Raw genomic sequence first — 19,996 nt, 5'->3', positions numbered from 1 at the left:
AATGTAGGCAGATGGGGAAGGAGCACAAGGCTTTGACGTGCTTGGGCAGTTTGCCTTTCTCTTATGCACTGAGGTCTGCTATTAAAAGAGCTTCCTTTGTGTGGTTGCTGCCTCTTCAGCCTTGACCCCTGAACTAAACTTAGCAGCAGACCTGAGTTTATCCTAAAGCCCAGAGCCAAGCCCAGCTGACCCACGGTCAGAAACAGAGCTGCCCACCGAGCCCAGGGCTGACCAGCTCCATGACATCAACATGTAGGTCCATGAACATGAGGGTAAAAATTTGCAAAAAGCCATTGCATTTGGGAGTGTTTGTTATGCAGCATTACTGTGGAAATAGCTAGCTGATACAGAAAGGTTGTATAATTAACCAAAATCAGGGAGAAGTTTGATTTTAAGCATTCATATTTTCCCACCTCTAAGTCCAATGTTCTTGTAATTATACCACATAGAGCAAACAGTGTGGAGGTGGGAAATCAAGACAAATTTGAGGAAGAGTCCCCACTGCTGGCTACTGAAGCTTCCAGAAGACAGAAGAAGAACATTACACAGGAGCTTATTCAGGAGAAGGATTTACTGACAAATATCCCTAGTATCCCTAGATTTAGGTTTCCAGAAGATGTTCTACAGGAATTATTTGTCATTTTCATCCAACTGAAAAAATTACAGCCATGCTAATTCATGTGTTTATTTGTGAGCCAAAAATGTTTCAATATATAGTTCTCCCTGTATTTAAACTTGGCTGAAGTACCTGTTTTCAACATTGTAAATAAAGTCCTGAATCAGCAGAAACTATGTGATAGTCTTAAAATTTAGCATGGGAGAATTTTTTTTTTTTTGGAGGGAGGGAGTTTCAAATTTCCATTTTCACTTCAAGAATAAGAATTTATTATTACATGCAAAATTTTTAACATCTTTTTTCTAACATAAAGCTCTTGAATCATGGTAGATAAACAGATGCCCCTTAATTTTTACTTTTAAAAAATTCCATTGGGAAATGCTATGCGTAAATATTTTTAAGCATCTTATGAGTATAAAAAAAGAGGTTTTCCCATCCAAAAAAAGAAATTTAAAAATCACTCCTGTGCTCTAAAATCCCTGGACTTCTACCATTAAGTTGCAGTTCTCTGAAGAGCCTGAACTGGGATCTGCATTTTTATTGGCTTTCCATACACGACAGGCACTGTGCTGAGTGCTTCATATACACACTTCTGAGTCATCAGAACAGCCTGGGTGGTCTGTCGTGGAATCTACACTTTGCAGACCAGGCTCAGAGAAGTTACTTTCCCAGAGACTTAACTAATAGGTGGTGGAGATCAGGACTGAACCCAGGTGTGTCTGGCTCCGAACTCCATGCATTTTACACCACTTCAGAATGCCTCCTCCCAGGCTATTTCTTCCTCATTGGGTCAAGGAGTCAGCAGGAGTGATGCTGACCCTTTCAGCAAGGACAGGGAGCATGGGGCTGGGTTGGGGCCAGTTTTTGATGCAGGAAGGACCTCAAGCTCAGAGCATCTCTGTCACTAATGCTGGACTTCACCCTGTTCATCTGACTCCTCTCTTTCTGTTTTCAATTTGAGACTCTTTTTTTACTAGCTTGTCTAGTGGAGGGATGTGTGTGAGGCTCGGTCAATTTTCCTTTTACTTAGAAATTAAACTAAAAACTTTGTGTTTAGAGAGGGGGAATTTATGGGTAAAGAAGTTAAACAACAATCGTGGAAGGTTGGGGGCTTTACTTTTTCCTTTGTGCTTGCCTTTTGTTAAGAGAATTACTCATGATTTAGCTACATTATCATAGAGGCATAGTTTTAAAAATTAGTCTTGACTGTTTCAACTTTAGGGGGAAATATAATATCTTATAATGTATTTTTTTCCCACAGGATGCCAGCGTCAACAGCAGCTAGGTTGAATCATCAGTGACTTGGTGAAAATTAATGATCAAAGCTAAACATTGACATTTTCGCATTTTCTCTAACAATTGCTGACACCACATTTTTGTTATTCATATATGATCATTTACAATTGCTCAAGCCAAATATCCAGGAATATATTCTTGATTCTTCTTTTCCCTCCATCCTTGACATCCAATACACAGTGGTCCCCAACCTTTTTGGCACCAGGGACCAGTTTCATGGAAGATGATTTTTCCATGGACCAGGATGAGGGGGATGATTTCAGGATGATTCAAGCACATTACATTTATTGTGCACTTTATTTTGATTACTATTACATTGTAATACATAATGAAATAATTATACAACTCACCATAATGCAGAATCAGTGGGAGCCCTGAGCTTGTTTTCACTTACCACTCACTGATAGGGTTTTGATATGAGTCTGCAAGTAATTAATTTATTATGGTCTCTGTGCAGTCAAACCTCTCTGCTAATGACAATCTGTATTTGCAGCCACTCCCCAGCACTGGCATCACCACCTCAGCTCCACCTCAGATCATTAGGCATTAGATTCTCATAAGGAGCGCTCAGCCTAGATCCCTTGCATGCTCAGTTCACAGTAGGGTTCACGCTCCTATGAGAATCTAATGCTGCCGCTGATCTGACAGGAGGCGGAGCTCAGGTGGTGATGTGAGCGATGGGGAGCGGCTGTAAATACAGATGAAGCTTTGCTTGCTTGCCGACCACTCACCTCCTGCTGTGCGGCCCGGTTCCTAACAGGCCACGAACCGGTACTGGGGGTTGGGGGCCCCTGCATTAGCACATCCTAGATTGGTCTCCGAAACCTCATCTCTCTTCACTTCTCTCTGTTGCTATGGCTATGTCTGGTCCTGGATGAACTCTCCCCTGGATGAACTGGAGCATTGGTAATAGTGATGCCAGACAATAGGTTCTAGTAGGGACTGTGCCCCAAACCTGAATGTATGGTGACTCCCCCTAACGTCCATCTTCTTCACTGGGGAGGCCAAAATCCAGGGTCAGGCCCAAATCCCACGTGTGATCTTTCAGGCTGGACCACAAGCAAATACAAGGCTTTGCCCAGCAGACCTCGTGGGGGAAAGCCTCCCCTTCACACCAGACCTGGGGCACAGTCTGCATGCTGCAATTTTCTGGAGGAAGCTGCAGTCAAGGACTCAGGTGCTGCCAGGGCAGCCGTGCTCTGCACGTCTGCTTCCCCAGCCCAGGTGCCTCTATTTGGAGGCCTCTTAAATGGGAACATTGGCTGAGCACTTTGCCCTACTCTAGGCCTTTCCTCTCCCTCTTACCATGGCCTACGGGTCCATAAAGAAGCAGAGGCTCCTCTGAGTGAGACGTTCCTCCCATCAGCTCCACGTCCATCTGGCCCCTGCCCAGTGCCTTTCCCTGGGGAAATGGAAAACTGGGTGGGTGGGGGAAGTGCCTCTTCTTGCCTGTTGCTTGCACTGTTGCAGGCAGGGATAAAGACTCATTGCCCTACAATCACCTCAATACCCAGCAGCTCGATCTACAGAGTAACAGAGAGTCACTTTTCTGCACCAAGAATAAAATCCACACTCTACATGGTCCAAAGGCCCAGCATCGTATCGTCTGGACTGTCCCAGAGTCTCCTGCCCATCCTGCACCTCTCAGAGCAGCTGCACTTGAGCACACCAACCAGCCCTTCTCTACAGGGTCACCACTTTAATTTCCTTTTAACAATGATCACAGTTTGTCACTATCTCGTTTATTATCTGTCCCCCATACTGGAAGAGAAGCTCTACACACGCGGAGTACAGACACACTTTCACTGTGTTTGCCCAACGCCTGGCACAAAGCACAGACTCAACAGGAAGTGAAGAGTGACCATTGGGCTTGTTAGAGGTGCACCTGTGTCCTTTTCTCAACATGAGTTGGATTCAGACAAGGAATGAGTCCTAAATCAAATGCAGGGAATGGAAGGGACCCCATCCAATGACAACTTGTTTTATCTGCAAATGACATGAGGGAGGTCCAAAGGAGCTGTGTGATGTTTTACACAGACAGGGGGACAGGGATGAAATTGACCTCTTCATCATGGTAATTTTTTTAATTGGTCTTTTCTTTTTTTTTTTTTTTTACAACTTTATTGGAGTATAATTGCTTCACAATGGTGTGTTAGTTTCTGCTTTATAACAAAGTGAATCAGTTATACATATACATCTGTTCCCATATCCCTTCCCTCTTGCGTCTCCCTCCCTCCCACCCTCCCTATCCCACCCCTCCAGGCGGTCACAAGGCACCGATCTGATCTCCCTGTGCTATGCAGCTGCTTCCTACCAAATGTAAGGTAGATAGCTAGTGGGAAGTAATTGGTCTTTTCTGACTACGATATAAGCTCTATAATGACAAGACTCTGGAGAGTTTTTCGCTTGTTTTTTACTGTTTATTTTTGGTCTTTTTTTGCTGCTGTTTCCTCAGTGCCTAGAACCATACCTGGCAGGTAATAACAGGTACTCCACAAATATCTGGAGATATGGGAGTGATGTCAGAACTACTGTAGCCTCTGTCTTAAGTCTCTGAGGACACAGAGAAAAGTAAACGAGCGTTCATCAACAAAATACTGCTGAGGGCTTCCCTGGTGGCACAGTGGTTGAGAGTCCACCTGCCGATGCAGGGGACACGGGTTCGTGCCCCGGTCCGGGAAGATCCCACATGCCGCACAAAACGGCTGGGCCCGTGAGCCATGGCCGCTGAGCCTGCGCGTCCGGAGCCTGTGCTCCCCAACAGGAGAGGCCACAACGGTGAGAGCCCCGCGTATCACAAAGAAAAAGAAAACAATTACTGCTGATTGGGAGACTTGGGCTTCAGCGAGAGTCACACAGATCAGGGTGGCAAATACCAAACCCCTTCTACCTCTCCCCCTCCCGACCCACAGCAGAGGTGAGAGCTTTTTGCACCTGAGCCCAGAGTAGCTTCAGACTCTCCCGTCAGCGCTCTGCATGCCTCACCCAGATCCCCTCGGATCCTTTCACCACCTCAGTGTTTCCAGCTGCCCAGCTTGTCTCACCATTGAGCACCAGCTTCTGGCCAGCCTGACACTGGGAAACATTCTCTTCCACGTGGAGGTGACATGAGACCCAGGAGGAAGGGGAGGGGAGGAGAAGCAGAGATTGGATGAGTCCTTTTCCTAGTTAATCACTTTCCTTTTTCACTTATTTTCCACACATTTAGGGGTAAGACTCAGTGAGAGAAATCCAGAGAAATGAGCTGACTGCACTGAGGCCTGAGGAGCTCCGAGAGCCTCTTTATGGAGGCTTGGAGCGACCAGTGGTCTGGGATCCCAGTCTCCTTCCCTACACAGGACACTCACTGCCAGTGAGGTGGTGGGACCTGGGGACTCTAGGATGACTGCCAGCCTGTTTCAGTGGAAGCATTGTTCTTCCCGCAGCATCAATGACCAAAACTTTCAAGTTCCTAGAAAATTCTATGGTCTGCTTCTCTGCATAGGCCTCTCAAAGCTGTTATACTCAAGGCTTACTTGAGGTAGGGGAATAAAATTAACTTTTAAACGCAGTTACAACTTTTCCATTTCTTACTTATCTGGGTTACTTTGGCTAAGCCTGAGCTCACAACTTTCAAGCATTCAACATTTTTGGAATAAAAACAAAGTCATCAGAAAACACTCACCCATCTTGTCCTGCTCTGACTAATTCTGAAACCACGGGTACTTTCTTTGAGCTGTGGGAAATACAATTTGGTGGTCCCATCTTGTCTCTGTCCTGTGCGTGGGTGCCCGCATAGCCAGGAAACAGTGGGAGGCCCTGAGGTTGAGTCACCCAATTCGGTGCCTCTTGGCCACATACGTTCAGCTGTTGTCACTGCCCCTGGAATGACTCAGACTCTGAATCCCATGGATGCCTTGGTCCCTGCAGAGCTCTGACAGTCCTCACATAGGATATTTCTTCTTAATTTTTCACCCCCCTCCACTCTGCCAGTGGCTAGATCTTCCCACTGGGGATTGCAACCACAAGCTAAGGACTGCTGACCTAAGGAATAACTATTTTTGCTTTTGGAGATTCTCAACCCAGGGAATGGAAGTATTTATACTGTTGGCCTTTGAATTAAGGGCTGAGTAGTCTTCTGGGGACGGTATAGGTTATCCCATTAACTCTGGGAATCAGACATTTTCTCAGCTCCTTTGCTGAAGGCTCCCAAGAAACTCAGCACTAGGGAACAAAGATGAGGTGTTTGAGGTTCAGGGAAGAGAGATAGTTAAGAGACAGCAGACTCAGACGTCATTGCCTAGAAGCAAGGAAAAGCAATCTTCCACGAATCTGCCATGAATCTCTGGGATTTGGTGTGATGCTCTTAGCTCACAGGCCTCAGATGTGAAGCCCATACTACAGACCCAATAGCCCCATGCACAGTCCTGGACGCCGTCCCGTTCTGAGATATGCAAAGACCAGTGATGTCTTTTCCATGGGTTGCCTGAAATTCTCATCTGGGTCTTACCCCTCACATCCATCTTTTCTTGCCATGCCAACCATGCATGGTAAACTGCATCTTGCTGTATAAAGCCTGAGAGCTACAAAGAAAATGCCTTACCTAAACCAGTTCCTCTTGCAGGCAGCATCCACCAGAGGCACATGCAATGGCCTAGTGAGAAATGCTAGCTCAGTTAGGGAGAAATAGGACCACAGAGGTCTTTTCAGGGTCACTTGATTCCACTTCCCAACTCCAAGGCAGAGGCTTGGGTTGAATTGGGATGGCTTGGGTGGAAGGATGGGTAGAATTTTTCTGTGTTGTAGGTGAAGTGGCATCAGCGATTCCTCTTCCGAAGGCCACTTCCCGGCCATCCCTCCTGCTCCGAAAGATCAGGCCTTTGGCACTAATCACTTCATTGCAGCCCCACAGGATTGAGGAAGAGGTAGTTTTCCTTAAATGCTTTTAGCCATTCACCTAGCTAATAATAAAGAGAACTATTAGTATCAGCATCTTCATAGATGGGGGAGGATATGCACCTCGCCAAACACACACATCTGGGTTGAGATAGAGCCAGGTGGTTCCAGATCCCATGTCACTAGGTTCCTGGGAGCATCAGGAGGGCAATCCCACAGTAGAGATGGCTGACCTGGGCTGGATCCTGTGGGCAAGGAGAGCTCAGTGTTACTCCTGCTTGTTGTCCATTATACTGACGTCTAGTTTTTGACACTGACTTTTTATCCTCTGTCCACACCACCACCTCCTTAAATGCAAGTGGTCTCCCAGACCCCACCCCAGACCTGTTTCCTCTGCCCCCGGGGTTAGTAGTGTCCTGTGCTGCTATTGCTGCCATGACAAATTACCACACACTTGGTGGCTTAGAATAATGCATTTATTCTCTTACAGGTCTGGAGGCCAGAAGTCCAAAATCAGTGTCACTGGGCTGAGATCAAGGTGTTGGCAGATCCCACTCCCTCTGGGGGCTCAGGGGGAACCCATTCCTCGCATCTTCCAGATTCTGGTGACTGCCGCAGTCCTTGGCTTGGGGCCACATCTCTCCAAACTCTGCCCCTGTGATCCAGTGCCTTCCCTTCAGTGTGTCAAATCTCCCTCTACCTCCCTCTTATAAGGATACATGTGATTGCAATTAGGGACCACCTACATAATCCAGGATAATCTCTCTACCTCAAGGTCCTTAATTTAATCACATCTGCAAAGACCCTGTTTTTTTTTTGTTGTTGTTGTTTTGTTTTTTGGTACATAAACTAACATTCACAGGTCCCAGGGATTAGGACATGGATATCTTTCGGGGAGCTATTTTCCAGCTTACCTCAAACTCAGAATCCATACCTTCACCCTTGGCCTTTGTATTGAGCTGCAGATCTAAATTTCTAACAGCCCACCAGGCACCCAAGGTCAGGGAGAGCAGGTTCTGGACTTGCTGCAGACCACTCCCTTCATACAGCTGCATTAGATGTATAATTAATTCTGAGCCCCGGCACTGCAGTGACCCAGGAGGACCAGGCAAGGTCTTGCTTTGTCCCTGGGGCAGGTCAGGCTGCACTCAGTCAGTGAGGAGAAACTGACCGCAGCTGGAAATTTGGGAGCAATATCCCAGGTATTTGGGGAATTCGGTAAGCCCGCTGGATCCATTTCCTTGCTTTGTTTTTGCAATCATAGACCTGTCGCAGTGGTCCAGGTTCTGGAACTCTCTGCAGGCTCTGGTCTGTGCAGAGCATTCCGTGTGGATTCATTTCCTTGCACTGATACATCTGGAGGGAGGGCCTCTCATCAGGAGGGCGACACACTTGATATAAGACACATGAAAGGCACTGGAGGAACAAAATGTCAGAGGCAGCAATAAAGCAGTAACTCCCTCCTAGGGTGGAGTCTCTGTGTCAGGAGGGAAACTCAAAGACACACAGGCTGTGGTCGGTCTCCAGCCACAGTGGTGTCACATGTACATTGTGAAGACGTGTTTCCCCAGGTTGGGGGCCTGGCCAGGAGTGCTCAGCACAGGTGTTGTGAATTTTGAGTCCACTCTTGCAAGCTCTGGGTAACATCTGGACCTGTAGCTCTGCTGGCTCAGCCACTTGCCAGGAAATGAAGTATTCCACAAAGAAGGGGTTTGTGTATATAAATGAGGGCGTGGGAGAGGTCTCAGAACTGCAGAGAAAGTTCCGTGAAGCTGTACAGTTCTCTGGGACTTAGGGGGAAGAAACAGCAGCTGTCCTGTGCGGCCCTTAGGAAACTGTCGGAATTTACATGACAAAAGGAAGCCCCCTATCACCATCTGGCATCATTAGACTAGCTTTCTCTTTTCTTTAGCAAGAATCTGAAGTTGCCTCCAAAGGCAGTGGAAAATTCTTATGAAAAGCCTCACTTCGATGGTTCCTGAAAGCTTGCACTCACATATGACCAAACTATTTGCTGTCAAACTTCACCTCTCTCTGGTTTCTAAATTCTAATTCATTGCTAACAGAATCCACCACAAACTAGCTCTCCCACTGGAAAAATCACCAAACCCACAGTGCTGAAAAGTAATCATTATCACATATGCTTTCAATTCCGATGGAGCTTTGAGGGAAACAGGCCTGTTCTTCCACGGTTGGCCTGTCTGCTCCCACCTATCTGGGAGACACGCATTAAAACCCTTGTAACTCAAAGCTTTTCCTCTCTGCTTGCCTGTGGTCCCCTCCTTAGCCGTGTTGCTAAGACCCACAGATGGTCCCCAGAGATGGAAAACCCAGTCCTGCCTTCTACTCTAAAAGTCAAAAAGCATACCTAGGGGATTTTCATTCTTTCAAGAAGAATTCTATGTTATTTTGCTTCTTTTTCCCTCATTCAATTTTTAATGATCCTAAAACAAATCAAAGAGTTGAGTAACACATCTGATTTCTAGAGCACAGATCTTCTGCCAGCACCAAATTAGTGTTCTTACAGGCAATTATGACACAGTGGCAGGAGGGAGGGACTCGCCCCACAGACCTTGCCCAGCCTGAAGGCTTCATCACTGTCCTCCCAGAAAGATCAAGAATGGCAGCCAAGCAAGCAGCTTCCGGCCCAATGGGGATTGAAACAAATCAGCAGCTGTGTTGATAATTGGTTGTACCAAAGCGTTAGAAACCCGTAAGTCTGGGTGGAGAGGGAGAGGTTTTCATGCTATTTTAAAGGGAAATCTATTTGAATTGTGGAGCTTTCTGAGTTTGGCTAGACGCTGCAACTCCAAAGCCCGGAATATGGATGTCTTCCTTGTTAAGAACCAGTGATTACACCTAGCCAAATCCTAAGCTTTACAACAAAACACAGGAGATTGTGGTCCATGCACATGACTATCCAAAGGAAAATCTTTGTTGGTCCCTCTTCTTCCCAGCCACAAAGCTGCTCCTTTGGTTTCCTTTTAAAAGGCTTTGGAAAGACTTAGAAAGGAATTATTCAGGCCTGGGACTGTGACATTTGTGCCTTCTTGCCCCATCCTGGGACAGTGTCTCGTGGCTTGGCTTTGAGCATCATCTCCCCTGCTGCTGGAGGAGTCTCAACCAGAGATGGTTCTCAACCTTGGTTTCCCATTGGAATCATCTGGGGAGTTTTAAAAATGCTGAGGTGTGGGCTGCACCACCAGCGTTTCTAGTTCACTTGGTCTGGAGATGACATTTTTGAAAGCTCCCCAGTGACCCTCAAGTGGAGTCAGGGTCAAGAACCACGGGTCCTGGACTCTCCCTCTATGGGTGCTGCTTGTCTCCTTGTATTTAAAGAGTATTTGACTAAAGATATGGTCTTAGTCTGTTTCAGCTGCTGTAACAAAAATACCACCAAAGGGATGGGGGGGCTTAAATAACAAACATTTATCTCTCACAGTTTTGGAGGCTGGAAGTCCAAGATTGAGGTGCAGGCAGATTTGGCGTCTGGTAAGGGTCTTTTTCTGGTTCATAGATGGCCATCTTTTAGCTGTTTCCTCACAGGGCAGAAGGAATGAGGAGTTCTCTGGGGTCCCTTTTATAAGGGCACTAATCCCATTCATGAGGGCTCCACCTTCATGACCTAATCACCCCAAAGTCCCCACCTCCTAAAACCATCACCTTGGGGGTTAGGATTTCAACATATGAATTTTGCAGGGGGACTCAAACACTCAGTCCATAGCAGATGGGATCTCAAAGTGTTCCTGTGATGACCTGTCAAGTTTGCCAGATGCTTGCTTCCTGAAGGAAGGGGAGCAAAAAAGGGTCAGGAATGAAAGGGAAGTAAAGGTACAGATAAATATAAGATGGCCCTAAAAACCCTTTTGCAAGACATGAAGTTCATGCATTTCAGGGAGCCCTATTTAAGAAAAGCAGTATAAAATTAGGAATACAGAACTAAGAACAGGGCTTTTGAAGACTGGTGGAGAGAGAGGTCTTGATCCTTCATCTCTGTGAGCTGTCTGCAAATCTATTTCAGCTTAAATAAATGAACGATGCAGCCACATGGTGGATTGAGGGTGGTCTTTGGACATGATGGAGTTGAAGCACACTTTTCACATGGAGAGATGTTTGTGAAATATTCATTTGAATTAAAAGGGTCACAAAACAGCATGTAAAATCTGCCCCATTTTTATAAAATGCTGATGCACACTCATGAAAGCGTGTCATTATAGTCCAATAGAAAAATGGATGATGCACTACTATATGTAAGATAGATAACCAACAAGTACCTACTGTCTAGCACAGGGAACTCTACTCAATATTCTTTAATGAACTATATGAGAAGAGCTGAAAAAGAATGAATATATGTATATGTATAACTGAATCAGTTTGCTGTACACCTGAAACTAACACAGCATAGTAAATCAGCTATACTCCAATAAAACTGAAAAAAGAAAAATGGATGATTGTTCCTGTGAGCTGTAGGACCTCAGGCTTTGGAATGAGGTCACTGAATGGGAATGTCACTGTCCATCATGACTTGGCATCAGTGCTACGATCATGGCACACCCAGACCCAGTACGTCCCACAAAGCTGGAGCTGGCACACTCAAGTCCAGATGAAACGCCTTGCAACTTGCCTGTGGAATTGCATTTCATGAGCCTTAAATAACCTCTTTCTCAAACTCATTTTTTGGGAGAAGAGGAGAGAGATTTTAATTCATCCAATGACATACAATCAACATATATTGTACCACTAACATATTCTAACAATTTCTAGAATTTAACATTCTAACTAATGTGTGAAGGACCATAAACACATATAATGAGACTCTTTGGGAGAAAGACATCTTTCCTAAATGAGAGGAAAGAGGAGGTGGGAAGGGGCAGAGATTCAGACAGCAGGGCTCGCACACTGCACGTTTGCTGGGGAATATTTGGGTCAAGGGCGCATGGTGCATTTTGGATTTTCATGGTATTATGTAGAGCATGTCGCATCCTTAGAAGATTCTGGCAACATCTAACTAAATACCCACATCATGGAATGGTCCACCTGGCATCAGGGGACTAGCTCTTCCTCACCACACAGACCATCCCTACTTCATCTGTGAGTGAGTTCAGTGAGGCTACAGACTTCTTTATGTTATTGAAACTTGTAGCAGAGTTCTTTCCAGGAGTGCTTGCAAAAGAAAGTCTGCAACTTGGAAAGAACCCCCTTCTTTGGTGTGATATATGGCCTGTGAATACCACGGGCCACCCAAGGAAGGCAGTCAGAGCATCATACTATGCCCCTGGGTGCAGAGACAGTCAGCAGGGAGTTCACAGTGACCTGAGCAGGGAGCACTGCTCTGCGCCCTGACACAGAATATGCTTCACTATAATATTTGGCTGCTGCCACCTTCAGAAAAATCTGAAGACTCTGGTCTAGAGGTTTTGGGCTTTATGCTTTGTTAGGATAGAGACAAGACCAAATCAGAGAAACATCAGAGGCAGTTCTTATAACACTCCCCATCCAAAAGAAAGAGGAAATGTTCTCTGAAAATTGCAAAGATATGCTGATGAGATCAATAAGATGCATGTGTGCTCACAGCTGGGCTGTCCCCACCACAAACTCTGAATGTCCCCTCAGCCATCTCAGTAGGATCTGCATAACTATGCATGTTGCCATGCAAGCATCTTTGCAAACAAATTGGAAGCTGTTTTGGGGGGTTTTTTTTCAGTTGTAATCATGCTCCACATGCACATGGCTTTGATTAGTGGGCACATACAAGCTCCAAATCTAATGTCATCTGCGGCTTTTGATTGTATGGGACTGGAAAAATCTTAGTGTACACCCTGGAGATGGTTTGTCTTTGTTATTCTAGTGGCCCCATGGCAGAGCTGACAAAGAGATGGAAGAGAGCAGAGATTCTTCTGACTGCTCGTTCTCAGGACAGTAGGCTGGGTGCAGGCCCGGTCTCTCTCATGTCCCCGTCTCCCCTTGGCAAAGGCTCTCACCTGCCTTCTTAACTGATCTCTGAACCCTCCATAGACATACCCCCATGTGAGCAGCTGAGGAATCAGCGTGTGCAAACGTTACACAACCCAGGAAGGACAGGGCACAGTGATAGCGAGACTGTGCATTCCTAATTCCTAAACACAAATTGCAGACACTAGAATATCTGGCACCAAAGATGGTGTTGGCATGGAGGGAATTTCTCAGTACAACCCATGAAAACAAACACCTTGTGGTGATTGGGGGAGTGCCCTTTGACGGCACTCTCCCGAAAATATACCCCAGGAAAAAGCTTGCTGAGTTTTAGGATGACTCCTTCCAGAGAAGGGTAAACCATCCTCACCACCATTTTTGACCCTCTTTTCTCTGACTCAGACTAAATCATTAAATACAGTCCACTTTCTCTTAGAAAAACAATAAAATGATAACTTCGGGGGGGATATTTTTAGACTATAAGAAAAAGGCAGGCAGTCCTGTATTGGGCAGAGCAGTGAAAACGGGTAGAAGAGTCTCTGCAGGAATGAGTGCCTCCTAAGACCAAGTTAAGGACACTGCTTCCGGGCCAACTGTGAGAGTTAATCAAGGATGTCTCTAAGGAATGAATCTTGTTCTGTAGGCACATAAGATGCAGATAATTTGAATCGTGTGCTGATTAAAATCTGTAGCGTGTCTGTGGAATTGGATCCAAATGCTGAGAAGTAGAGGAAATGCAAGGTTATTGTCATCCATGGTCAAACAATATAACGAATTGCACACCAAACCTTCTCAATCAGTCATTCTTCATTAGAAAGTAGTTCCGTGTACCTGGTATTGTATTGAGCACTGATGGGCATCCACACAGGGAGAGGAATGAAACTGGTGTAACCTGCCCCACTTTCTCAAGATACAGACATGGGCTTTTTCCTTTGTGTTTCCAATTAACTGCTCAGATTGCCATCTTTCCTACTGCAAACAGTACACCCTTCCCACCCCCAATTTATCCCAAAATTCAGTCCAAAGAAGCTTCAAGCTTGAGCCCCAAAGCTCAGTGGAAAAATACACAGAGTCTATTATTCCACCTCACACAAGCCTGATCTCTGTGAGCAGAAGCCACTCAGCTGACAGCTGAGATCACCCATCCACTGCCAACAGCATGACCCTCTCTCTGGTCCAGGCTTTGCCCATGGTTGGGCCCGAAAGTTGCATTCATTCCTTCTACGAACATTAATGAGCATTGACTATGTGTCAGACATTACTCTTGGTTCTGGGGTTACAGCACTGAACAAAACAGAAATCCTTGCACCCTCTTTCTGGGGTAGAGATGGACAAAGAATAAAATTAGTCATTAAATTACTTCTATTTAAATCATGAGTAGAAAATATTAAGGCAGAAAAAACTTCAGTTAGAAATGGAGATATAAAAGGTTGGAGGGGGAGGGTTAAATTACCTTAAGCAAGGGCATGAAGGATGTGAAGGGACTCGCCCTGCAGATATAGTGGAAGAAAGAGCACCCTGGGCAGGAAGAACAGCCCGTACAAAGGCCCTGAGGCAGCAGTGAGCCTGGCTTCATCTTCATTGAGGAAGAAGAGCAGGCTGGTGTGGCTGAAGGGGACTGATCAGCGAGGCAGAGAGGTAATGAGGATTGGGGTTTTTGTTGTTTTTCACACTCATGTTTTCAGCTTTGGGTATGAAAGCACAGGCACCAGGACAGAGCAGCACCTTCGGCCAGCATTCCTTCCCATGGCAAATCCTTAGGTCTTTGTGCCTGATGGGATCATCTCCCAATCCTCCACTTCCTTGATGGTAAGATTTAAAAATATTCTTCAAGGCATGTGTTATTATCCTTGTTTTATGAAAGACACATATGAAGCTCAGACATTAAATAATCTACATAGAAATAAGTAATAAAAGGGGGGGTTGAATCTAGATCAGTTTATTGTCTTTCCAATCCACCAGTCTCCTTGTACTCTGAAAAAGATCTCAGTCCAAGTAGGGAAAGACACGTATAAAAAATTCACTGCGAAAAAAAAAAATAAAATCCACTGTACTCAGAGGCAGAGGTCTTCACTACCCTCTCTGGAAGCTGAGGCTAAACAAGGATGGATTCTATAGAAGGGGGTCAGGAAAAGCTTCAGCGAAGGGGTGACAAACCAAAGAGGCCTTGAAGAGCAGGCAGAGAAGCCCACTTTCACCACTCCTATTGAGAATTGTATTGACGTTCTCGGCCATTGCAATAAGGCCAGAAAAAGAAATTAAAAGTTTAATGACCACAGAAGAAGAGGTAAATACATGCAAGTACAATGACCTCCTCAGAACTGTCCTAGCAGAGATTGAGGAGGAGAGGGCACTTATCACCCACCCCCATCCCCCATTTTTTCATGGCTATCCCTAGCGGACCCCCCACCACCACCACCTTTCAGAGCTAGTTCTACACATAGGCAAGCAAACCCCCAGAGCATGGGCGGAAGCCTCCAGAAGAGAAGTGGAACACAGGTGCTTTAGGTGGAAAGCTGTCAGCATGCAGAGAACCATTCAAAGCTGTAGGTGGGCTTACAAAAGAGAGGCCATCACTGCAGACTTTCTTACATTCAAGAATTAGTCAAAATTGCCACTTCTTACCACTACTTAATATCACACTGAGTGTTCTAGTCACTCTCATTAAAAAGTGAAAATATTAGAAATATTAAAACTGAGTATAAACAGTTCCATAATTTACAGATGTGGTTATTCCCACAAATTAAAAGAAGAATGAAAATTGAATTTGAATTGAGTAAGGTGTCAATTTAAAAAATAATAACCCCCAGTATCTTTTCCATATTTCATCATTGGCAATCTTAAAAATAAAAGGAGAAAGATTCTCCCTACAATATAAATGAAATATAAAAGAGCTGGATGTATACCCTCTTACCTATAGTCACTATTCTGGTTTTTATTTCTCTTGGGTAAATACTGTTTTCTATATACATTTTCTATATACATTTCTATATACATTTTATATCTTGTCTGTACCATGTATTCATTTTGTATTCTAGCTTTGCTTCCCTGAAACAGAATTGTTCATGAAGGCTCCCAAAACTCAATGTCTCTAGTCAGACATCCTTTCTTTCTCTAGTAATAAAATTATTTACACTCACCCCCTCCTATTTAGGCCACAAATAGCAACTCTGTCCTGCTCTAATGTTTTTGAGGGAACTTGCCTCTATCTTTAATATCCAGGTTCAATTTCAATTGCTATGGAAAATTGGCTGAATCAGGAAATGCTTTCCTCAGCAGCACAAACCCCTTGGGATAAAAATTAGCTCCTGTGCAGCCAGTAGACATTATCCCCCTGTACTTTGAAGCATTTCTCTACATTTTAATCAACCAATTTATTGAGATCTTTTAAAATATCAGATGCCCCATTTTTAAAATCTGATATTTTTATTAAATATTTACAACAAGGTCATTATACGGTGAAAATACTTTTCTTAAATATGCACTTATTTGTGGCAAAATAAACAGAGACTTCCCATTACCTTAGTTGAGTCAAGGATGGCAGAGCTAAATCATATATGCATTTAAATTAAGCCATTGCGATTATATGAAAACAGGTAGATGAAAAAAAGAATTCCACAGTGAGTCTGTCTGCCCTTCCATGTGACAGCATAATGGCATATGCTCTCCTGAGTGTGGAGTGGGATTCACCAGGCTGTTTTCCCCTCAGTTGGTCTCAATCCCCAGTATGACAAGTCATTCCTAAACTTAAACTGTTTACTTTAGTGACACTGCACTGAGTGGGACATGCATGTTAATGTGAGATATTTTTCAAGCTGTATCCCCTTTATATCATCAACTGTTTCATCTGATGCTCAGCCTTAGAGAAATAAGTGATTATGTTGAATTAACCCACCGGGAAAAAAGTGTGTTGGACTTCAGTGAGGCACATAGATAGGATCTATTATATTTACGGATTTTTGCAAGATAATTAGAACCCAATCCTTACCAATGCAATGCCACGCATAAGTCAAGGACTTAATACATGCCAAGATTTTGTTTTCCTTAGTGAGACTGAAAACATAGAGGATTTAGACCTAATGTTTAGAGGAAGAATCTGGGACCAGATGCTCGGAGAGTGTGTGCGTGTGTGTGCATGTGCGTGCATGTGTGTGCATGTGTGAGTGTGTGTGCATGCGTGTGTGCATGTGTGAGCGTGTGTGTGTTTGAAGTAGGAGTAAGTAAAGGGAGAGTGTCACCCTTCAAGTAAGAGCAGAGAAATGCTTGCTGATATTTTGTTCTAAGGGATGCAGTGCAACCGCCTCCTCTCTTCTACTTTCAAAAACCATAAATGTCATCAGAAAGCTTTGCTACTGATTGCAGGTCTGTGGGATCTGTTAGTCGTCGGGGCTGTGCTACAACAGAGTTAAAGCAGGAGGAACCAGGGGAGGTTTGGACGTAAGGGTTTTACAACATTAAGCTTTAATATCCAACGTTTGGATGTTTTCCTTGGATGAATCAACTGCTTTTCAGAAAGAAGAGAATTATGGAAATGGAGTACTTGGCAGACATAGAAAGCAGCTGCTTATCATCATTAATTTTCAATAAATATGTATTAAGCAACAGGATATATATTACTCTGTGGGGTTCGGGACCTTGGGAAAATATGGTATCCTAGAGACAGCATTAACACAAAGAATGCCTCGAGGCGAATCTGTGTCATCTGCTCGCCTCCGTCCCCGTGCTGCTGGCTCGGAGCCTCCTGTCTGAAGACTAGGGAGAGGTACCACATACTCCTCAGAGTGACGGCAGTAGTCCTGCTGTATGCCTGGGACTCGTTAGAAAAATAATCAGGGAGAGATGATGTGGAAAGGGACCTTAATTCCTTTGAGATTATGGGGCGGGGACATTTCATTTGAGGACATTCATTTCCCAGGGGGGAGGGAGGATTTGTAGTTGAGGCTCTAATTTCTCTAGGGAAATGTAATAATTGAAGAAGGCTCATATTATTAAAATTTGGGGCATTTTCTATTTCTGGCCTTATGATTTTCAGAGTCTACCATGTGGTGGTGCTCACTGCATGACCCTCTTGTAAGTAAGGCTGACCAACTCACCAGTGATGGAGTAAAGCTGGGAGTGAATTTCCACCTGATCAGAGTAGACATGACAGTCAATTAAGGTTCTATTTTCTCCCATGCAAGGGCTTCTCAGGGGCAAAGCTGAACTACTCTGGATTGTTCTGGGCTGGCAGTACAAAAAAAAAAAAAAAAGGATGCTTCGGGAGGGATTGTTGAGGGGCAATTTGCTAACTTGATCAGTTAAATTCCAGACATAGTTTTGGAGCAGGCAGAGTCACTATGAATTAAGAGGTCAAATATATACATGAGAATCTTTTTCACCATAGAGCAGAATCTCTAAATTGTTTATGACTCCCCTTAGGGCCTGATGATACCAATTCTCTCTCCATGCAAACATACATGCATAGACTGGTCACGCCTTTGAGTCTTCTACCATGTGAGTGGCAGGAAATGCTGAGATCCTGTGCTTCAGATTGAGATTTAAAGAAAGACATAAAAAATACTGACCAGATTCTCTGACTGTAATGCAGTGAAGTTAATGTAATACCTTAAGTAGAAAAAGTAAACGAAAGGAAAAAAGCAAAAACAGAAAGCCTTGCCACATGGAAAATTTTAAAATCTTCCTAATCAAATTTTGCTAAAACTAAAGAAAGAATAAAAATTAGTTAAGTATTAGACTCAATATTTAGCAAAATAACAACTAAATTATGCCAAAGAAAGCTGATAAAATCAATGATGATAAACATTGTACTGAATACATTACAGAGAAAATAATTTTTTAAATGAGGAGTAAAGCATAAACCATTAAGGAAAAAATAATAAATCAGGCTTTGTGAAAATGAAAAACATTGTGCAACAAGGGATACCAAAGCCAAGTGAAAAGATAAGTTGCAAATTGGAAAAAAAGATATTCAGAATGCAGAATAACTGACAGAGAACTGATAGGCAAAATGTATAAAGATGTCTTTCAAATCAATATGAAAAAGATAAGAAACCTACAATGACCCAAAAATGACCTACAGAGCTGAACAGGAGATTCATGAGAAAAGAAAACCTCGATGGTCAGTAGGTATATGAAAATATTCCCAAGCTTCCTAACTATTAGAGGAAATGTTAATTAAGTCAATGAGACATTTCACCCCATCAGATGGCAAAAAGTTAATAACTCTGAGTTTTGGTGATGTATGCAGAATTCATGTATATTGTTGGCAGAAATATGAAAATTTTTGTGTGCAATACAGGTCAAAGTTGAAGATATGCGGACTGTGACTCAGCAAGTCTACTCTGGGCCACCTGGAAGTCTGTTTTTGGGAAATCTTGAAAGTGCTGAAAGAAAGAGAAATAGCAATCTAGAATTCTATACGCAGTAAAAGTATTCTTCAACAGCGAAGAATAAATAAAGACCTTCTCAGACAAGCAAAAACTGAGGGCATTAATGCCCAGCAGACTTTCCTTGCAAGAAATGTTTAACCTTTGTCGGAAACTTGGAACCACAAAAATAAAGGAAGAGTGTTGGAGAAGGAATAAATGAAGGTAAAATAAAATCTTCACCTCTCCTATTCTTATTCTTAGTTGATAATTGTTTGTTTGGAGCAATAATAATAGCTATGCATTGGGTTTTTATAACATATGGGTAAGAGAAATAAATGACAGCAACAGGAGGAGGAATTGGGAATAATCCATCATAAGGTTCCTGAACTACACATGAAGTGGTACAGTTATTTTTAAATGGGTATAGATTATTTAGAAATACACATTGTAAGCCATAAGTCAACCATTAAAACATTTTAAAAGTATAAATGGAGCTTCCCTGGTGGCACAGTGGTTGAGAGTCTGCCTGCCAATGCAGGGGACACGGGTTTGTGCCCCGGTCCGGGAAGATCCCACATACTGCCACGGAGCGGCTGGGCCCGTGAGCCATGGCCGCTGAGCCTGTGCGTCCAGAGCCTGTGCTCCACAACGGGAGAGGCCACAACAGTGAGAGGCCCGCGTACCGCCAAAAAAAAAAAAAAAAAAGTATAAAAGATAAACTACAAGAGGAAATAAAATGGAATCAAATAAATTGCTCAACACTAGAGAAGAAGAGACTTCATTTCCAGGAAGACAGCGTAGACGTACTTCTCCCTATGCCTCTAAGTCCAACTAAAACCCCTGGATGTTATGTATAAATGAACACAGGAGACTCTGAAAGGTGGAAAGA

The sequence above is a fragment of the Hyperoodon ampullatus genome, assembly GCF_949752795.1.
Source record: "Hyperoodon ampullatus genome assembly, chromosome: 8".
Lineage (NCBI taxonomy): Eukaryota > Metazoa > Chordata > Mammalia > Artiodactyla > Ziphiidae > Hyperoodon > Hyperoodon ampullatus.
Note: the sequence above shows the minus strand (reverse complement) of the source record.